Genomic DNA, 8103 nt, shown 5'->3' on the forward strand with positions numbered 1-8103 from the left:
TCAATGATGTTCATCACTACGGATCGGGCCCCTCCACAACCTCCCTGGAGAGAGGAAAGCTGGAGAAGAGGAAGAGGGAAACACTCCAGGCCCAAATACTCTCCATTTGGCAACTGAAAGCTGCTATCCACATGGGCATGCATGTGTATCATTCTTGTTCACACTTTGGCACTGGCCTGGGAGACACCGAGGGTCTTGTGACTAAAAAAATCCTGAAGCAGGAAATGAAACACCCGCTGTTCCCCTAGACCGACTACGTCAGAATTTCACCGGTACTGTCAGGGTTCAGGATGGCTCACAGAATGTTCTATAGCCAACATCCTGCCTTGAAAAAATAAACAACGCCCCAAACCCAGTCACAGGCAAAGGTCACTTGGTTGCATTTGCGTCACACACACTTTCACTTGGTCTCAACAGATACCTCTGGTTGCCTGCTGTGTACCAAGCCCTGGGCCATGTGGGGGCGAAAGATGACAAAAACACAGGAGCCCCTGGTCATTCCATTCATCTTGGTGGAGGCTGTAGACTTCGTGCTTTGGAGCTGGTTCTCTGCCAGTGGGAACGCTTGTCTTGGCCCCATATGGCACCTCGACTGGCTCTGCCCAGCACTGCTCACGACCGAGGGTGACCGGGGGTGCTGGCAGGAACCGGATGCTGGCAGCTTCTATCACTTACCCCATAGGAGTGGGCCAGGGCTGTCCAATGCCATCTTATGTCCAGGTCTGGGGATCAGCCTGTCATCATTTCAGCTCTGTTCATGCTGAACCTCTTCTTAGCTTCCCAGCCGTGGCGAAAGACCAGGCAGTAGTGGGAGTGATGTTGTGACTTGTCAGTGCCCACTGAGCTGTCTGCAGCCCCTGCCTCTGACTCAGCCCAGCCAGCCCTGTTTCTCCCCACGTCTCAGCCCAGCCCGGCCATCTGCTGCCTCTGGGTGGATTTTGACTCATGTCAATAGCTACCGGTGTGGCTCTGAGCCAGCTGGACAGACGCAAGCCTGCTTTGGTGAGGTGGCCCGATCTGCCAGAACGGGCGCCACGTGACGGGGGCAGTGTGCTCAGGATGGGGCGCCCTGTTGCCATGGCACCTGAGCCAGAGCAGAGCAGTCTGCGAGTCACATTTTCCTGGATCTTTGCTTGGCCCCTGTGGCCTCTCCTAGGACTCGGGGACTGATCGGACTTTGCAGGTGTAAAATCCTGTGTGTTGGCAAGTATTTGGCGTGAGACCAAAATTGCTGTTGACACAACAGATAATGGCATGTCTTTGGATGACCAAAACCAAAGATGTTCTCTTTGGGGCTCTGCATACTAATTTAGGAAGCTTGCAAAACCAAGAAACACAGAATGAGAAAAGTGCTCGTGGGGAGAGGTTGCAGGCTGGTGGCCCACAGCCCAGTTTGGGAGGTGAATGCTTTTCGGCCAGGCATGCTCTCTGCAGTTTGCTGGGGTCACCTGCACTGCCTTCCACGTCTTCCTTCTCCTTTATGCCACCCGTCTGCCCCACAGAGGAATCCGTTGTTAACCTCTGGATAAAAGTGTAAGGATTTAGCCTGGAGAAGAGAGGCAATTAAATAATGCTCCACAAGGAGCTTTTAAAATACCATGTCTTTCATTGCAGGAGAGGGCAGAAATAACATATTAGGGCTTTTTAAAAAATGCAACAATGAAAATAGGAATTCTTCCACCATCTCGTGTTGCAGAGATAACCGCTTTTAACAATCAGTGTATATCTTATAAAAGCACGTCGAACTTACAGATTTAAGCTGAAAGCTGTTCTCTATGTCCTGCGGTGTGGAAAAAGAGAAAAATAGTTTGAAAGAGCCTCATTGTCACACATGAGGTTAACATCCGAATCCTTGACCAGAGGAGGTCCTGTGAAGCTCCCGTCCCTAGTGGTTCTGAACTGGAGCCCATCTGGACCGAGTCCAGTGACATCCTGGCTTGGTTGGGGGTAGGCTGGGTGGCTGGGACAGCTGGAAGTGATGGTGGGGGTAGGGGGAGATGGTGACTGTTACTTGAAGTTCCTTCTAGCTCAAAATCTCTCTGATCTCAGACAAAGCAGCGGTTGAGCGTGCGAGTGGCTTAAATCTGAATTATAAGGCCCGAGCTGGAGTGTTTCTTCTGTGTGTGCCCTCCACATTGCCCTTTGGAGCTCTGGGTGCAGGTGTGTGTGTGTGTGTGTCTCTCTCCTTTGATTCCTCAGTTTCATGTGTTGCCTGGTCCACCTTTCCTTTGTCAAAGTCGAAGGCCTTCTTGACGCAGGGGGAATGCGCTCCTTTGCCTTCAGAACCAAGCTTGACTCTTGGGTGGTTTATGTTGGCCTGTTTCCATTTGTTACCTAAAATCTTCACAAATAACCAAATATCCAGCCCAAGGGGGCTCTTGTTGATTAGCCTCCAGCCTCTCTCTCCCTTTCCCTCCCACACAGAACACTGTACCCGCCCAGGAGACTCATTTCCCATTCATCTTCTTCTGTGAGTCCCTGGAAGCCTGGCCATTGGCATTTTCAAACATTTTGCTCCCATCTGGCTTGTCAGAGCTCTTGAGCCTTTGCGAATACTGTTTCCTCCACTCTCCCAGTCTTCCTCAGAGCAGCCTGTTGTTTTGTTTTGTTTTGTGTTTTGTTTTTTTCAACCAGCCTTTTCTCTGGCAAAGTTCAGATAAAAATTCTTCTTTGTGTAAAGAGATAGCATACCAGTGTGGATAAGAATAGGGCTGTTCGGTCAGATATTCTGAGCTCATGTCCTAGCTCTGCCACTCATTAAATTCTGTTGCTTAACCTTTCTGAGCATCAGTTTCTTATCTGTAAAATGAGACCATTGTGTTTATTTCATAGGGTTGTTGAAGAATACTGGGATCATCCACGTAAGGCCTCAACACTTGCCAGGTAAATGCTCAGTGAATGGTAGGAAACCCTATCATCATGGTGAGACTTCTGTGAAAGATCAGACTTGACCGCTGTGTTCATTCTCCCATGACTTTGTGGGACATGGTGTCCTACATTGTACATGGCTTGGTTCATGGTTTGGAGTGTTTCCTGGTTCTGTGTGTGGGTTTGATCTCAAATGACCTGTGAGCCCTTGGAAGCTGGGACTTTTCTCTCTCCTCCTCCTCTTCCTAGCACCCCAAGCCTAGTTTAATACTGAGTCCCCAGATCTTGCCACATTGTTGATGATAGTAAAATAAATACCCTTTCCCACGTTGCGAAGAAGTACTCAGATTCTCACTTCTTGGCCTGCTTGGAGCACACTTAAGGGAATGGATTTGAAATGACCAAGGGCCTGTGCAGCTGTTAGGCAGCTTGGGTGCCGCAGTTAGGCAGCTTGGGTGCCGCATGGAACACACCAGCACCCCAGGAGCATGCTGCTCATGGAAAGGATGATCACACACGTGCTCCAGGCAAGAGCTGTGGAATACTGTCTTGTCACTTTCTCCCAAGGATCCACTGCACCAAGACTCCCCTTGTAGACAGCAGGGGTCCAGGCGGCCTACTTTGTCAGTAGCAAATGGCCTGCAGGGCGTGGCTGAAAAGCAAAAATCAGCTCCCTGGCATACGGGGCAGGCTAGAAAGAGCATTTGCAAGCCCAAAGCAACTGAGGCAGGCTCTGACTGTGCAGCCCACCCAAGGGAGCCTAAGCGGACCCTCTCCTGGGAGCACAAGACAGGTTTCTGAACCTAGGATGGCTATCTGTTAGCAGGAGCAGCCTTTGATAAAAACAGATAAATCTGTTTCCAAAGCCATGCAATATTTGGGTTATTATGCTTAGGGATTTAGAAAGTCTCTCAAAGGATGTGTGTGTGTGTGTGTGTGTGTGTGTGTGTGTGTGTGTGTGTATTTGCATGTTTCTGTGCATTTCTGCCATAGGAGGAAGGTACCAGGATAAATAATTAGAAACTGTACAGATGGGAAGGTCAGGAATTGTTTTTTAAAAGTCCATCCTAAAATAAATGGTAATTGGCCATTCATTTGCTAAAGAGCAAGGTCCCCTTTGGAGACTTTATCTGGGACCATCTGATGGTAGCAGAGGTGTGGTGGGGAACACACATTCCACCTGCAGAGGCTGCCAGAGGAAGAGCTAGCTGGGGCTCTGCTAACCTAAAACCTAGGCCTCAGGTTTATGGAGGAAGGAACCCAAGGTGGAGTCAGAACAGACAACCTTCCGTTTATGGAGAGCTCACTATTTTTGTTTTTGTTGTCCTTGACTTTATCACTCAAGTCCTAAAGCTAAATCCTACCTTTTTACCCAATCTTCTCAATGGCTGTATGAGGTGGACAGCGTGATCCCATTTTATAGAAGAAACAGGCAAAACCAAGGCTCGTAGAAACTAAGAGACTTGCTGAGACTTGCTGGCATAGCTGGGATTTGAACACAGAACCCAAGCTCTTAGTCCCTGTGCCACTTACATGGTCTGGAATCGAACTCATTGGTCTTTGCACGGCTTTGTCATGAGAGAAGCTGGGTATCTAGTGGGCAGCACCTTACATGGGGGCCTCCATTTTGAGTGGGCACATGGAGACAGGGCAGGGGTCTGCACTTCCTTGTCTCTCTCTGGATCGCTAAACATTCAGGCTGAGTGATCTTGTTGCTCCAAGTCTGGTTCTGGATGGGTGGAGCTTTGGTAGCTTCCCTGCCTGGCCAGGTTATAAAATGTTGCAGGACACAAATGTGTGGAGAGGGCTTCTTGGGAATTGGTCCCAGCAAAGCTATGGGTCTCAAGAGGGCGGAATGCCACCAACCTCCCCCCTGCATCAGGCTCTACTTAAGGCCTCTGCTGTCGTCTTGGTTGGCCCAGATTCTTGGGGTAGGGGGTCGGTATGGGCTGACTTATGGTCCTTGGCTGGGAGATCCTGGGGCTGATTCAGCACTAGTCATGCTGTTTGAAGGAGCCTCAAGACAATAGTCAGCCACTGGAGGTCCAACTACTGTCTCAAGAGATATCTGACCCAACATAGTTCAGTCTACTCTCCAGAAATAAGTGAACAGAGAGGGCTTGGGGGCTGCGTAAGTCACCTCTGGCCAGGTAGGAAGACAGGCCCAAGGGCGGCTTGTAGAAAGGGGTGGGAAGTGGGTCTTTGCTTTGTTTCTATCTTAAATAAAGTTATCTTAAGAGAAATTTAAAAGATCACTGATCAGTGGGTTTTAAAGAAACAGATGGGACCAAATTCTTCCCAATCCCCTACCCCACCCTTGTCCTGCAAATCTCACCTGGCACTTTTAAGACCTACCTTTTCCCAGGAAGAAAAGAAGCAATGTCTTTGAACATCATGGAGATTTATGTGGTTCCATCTTGCTGGAAGAGAATTTGTTGTTGACAGTTTTATTTTCTGGTTTCTTTGTGGGGCTGTAGAGGAACATCAAAGGAATAGAAAATGCCACTTACATAGTGAAAGCAGGGTCCTACATTGTGCAGAAGGAAATAAACCAGCCCTGGGCCCAGATGAGCAGAACACAAGCATTTGGGAACAGAACGACAATCATTTTGATTTGATTTTCTTTGGGGAGGCCCTTCCCATTTTCCTGGGTATAAGGGAGCTTAAAGCTGTTACAGCCCAAGCCCAAAGCTGATCTGGGAGTTCTCAAATTCCCTCTGGCCATGCAGGCCTCAGAGCCACATCAGTTCACTTACAATTCCTTAATGCTCTTTGCTATTCTCTGGCTTATATTTTGGCCATCAGTTTTGTCTTCTTAATAGACCCACATCCCTGGGGACAGAGCCCTGGTCTTAGACTTCTATTTCCCACATAGTGCCTGACTCAGGATAGAACACAAGTTATGTTGCTCAGTACTTGGTTAAAAATGCCTTTTCCTCACTCTGGAGTTAAGATGATGGAATAAATCTCAGGCAATAGTTGATTTTTATGGTAAGATACCTGGTGGTGAACCCATATATACCAAATTGATGAGTACATATTATAGCAATTACCAGAAGGGCAGATCACTTCAAAGCGGGCTTTATGCCTGGAGATGTCCACTGCAGTGCTGTTTATAATAGCAAAAAAAGTGGAGCCACCGTAACTGTTCCTTAGGAGGAGAGGCTGGGTAAATTAGGGTACATGCATACATACAGGGAGGTAGTAAGCCAGCAGCTATTCTGAAGAAGAGAGTAGAACCAAATGTTCAAAATGGTATCCAAGGAAAGTTAGATGGTATGATGCAATTTATGTAAAAAGAAATGGGGTGCATGCACACATGTGATACATACATAGAAAAATTTTGGAAGGCTACACAAGAAATTTCATATTGGTTATGGCAGGGGAATGGATGGAGACGGGGTGGGTACTTTTATTACTTAATTTTTCTGGCAATGAATTTTATCATGACTGTATTGTTTTTATTAAAAAAAAAACCAACTAGTTAGAAAAATAAGCGATCTTTGGATGCCATCTAAAGGATGCTCTTTCCAGTGTGGGGGGTTGAGGGCAAGGCAGAGGAGGGTGAGCGGGGTGGGCACCAGGCAAGCGGAGGGCGCGTGTTTCCCACACTGAGTGGTTATTGGTGCTGTCCGCTACTGATCTGCTGGCCAAACCAAACAACCTTCCAGCTCTATCCCAGGAGGTGGAGAAAGATGGAGCATGAGAATGTTCTGAATCACAGCCTATGGAGTGACTTCAGTTAAAACTTCCAGGACAGGGGTACCTGGCTCAGTTGGTTAAGCCTCGGACTTCAGCTCAGGTCATGATCTCACGATTTGTGAGTTCAATCCCCACGTTGGGCTCTGTGCTGACAACTGGGAGCCTGGAACCTGCTTCGGATTCTGTGTCTCCCTCTCTGCCCCTCCCCCACTCACGCTTTTTCTCAAAAATAAAACATTAAAAAAAAGAACTTCCAGGACATTCACTGACCCTGCCAGTTGCCACCTATCCCACCCTGGAAGTTGGCCGTAACACCCTGCAGCACCTAGCACGGCGCTGACCACATAGTTAGGGGCTTCATGGTTTGGGGCAGATGAAGTTACTGTCTCACTCAAAAATCAACAATGGCTTACCACTGCTCATTGTATGAAGTTCAAACTTACCTTGGTTTACTTTGCCTTCAAGGCTTTTCTGTGATCAGCCCCAACATTTTCAGACTCATTTGCTATGATTTCTCTGTATCTATCAGCATATATACCAGCCCTGCCTGGGTTCAAATCCTGGCTTTGCTGCTCACCCTTCTGTGCCTTGGCTTCCTCATCTGGAAAACGGGAGAATAATAACAGCACCCACATCACGGGGTTGACATGGGAATTAAATGCATTAATACACAGAAATGCACGTAGGAGGGTGACTGGCACAAGGCAGATGGTACTTAAATGTTGCCTGTATCTATTATGCTTTCCTAGCCTCATTCCATGGTTCTGGCTGGAACACTCTTCCTGGTCAGTCCTACCCATCTTTCAGAAGCCGTATCAGGCAGTGCCTATCCCCTTATCCCCCCAGGGTAATCAGTGGTTCTTGGACTTTCAGAATCACTTGGGGAACTTGGCAAAATGCAAATTCCTGGGCCAGACTCCTAGAGACTCCACTGCCGTCTGCAGCGTGGCCCAGAAACCTGCACCCAGGGGACACCCATAATGTGTCTTTTGGGGCCACACCTGGTAAAACAGCCAGAACTGGATTTCTCCTGTGGATTCACCAGTATTTCCATCATTCGTTTTTTTTAAATTAAAAAAAAAAGTTTATTTATATTTAAGGGGGGCGGGGGGGCAGAGAGAGAGGGAAATACAGAATCTGAAGCAGGCTCTAGGCTCCGAGCTGTCAGCACAGAGCCTGACACCGGGCTCGAACTCATGAGCCGTGAGATCATGACCTGAGCCGAAGTCGACACTTAACCGACTGAACCCCCCTGGGTGCCCCGTTTCCATCATTCTTGTGGCCCTTCCCAACCTAACCAGCGTCTTGGCCTCAGGCCGCCTTACTCCTTTCCATGTTGTCAAGAGGTGCAGCAAAATGTGGTTCTGGATTATGTCACACAACCAGTGAGCGGACGCCCGGTGAAGTCAAATAGGCTTGGCCAAGGGAAGAGCTTCCTCAGAGAAAGAGGCCTGGGGGTCCTCAGTGGAAATGCCTCAGAAGTGCCCTGAGGGACTAAAGCTTCCACTTAAAAGATCATGTCTTTCCTCAAAA

This window comes from Puma concolor, chromosome D2 (genome assembly GCF_028749965.1).
Source record: "Puma concolor isolate L17-30 chromosome D2, mPumCon1.1.hap2, whole genome shotgun sequence".
In the NCBI taxonomy this organism is placed as follows: Eukaryota; Metazoa; Chordata; class Mammalia; order Carnivora; family Felidae; genus Puma; species Puma concolor.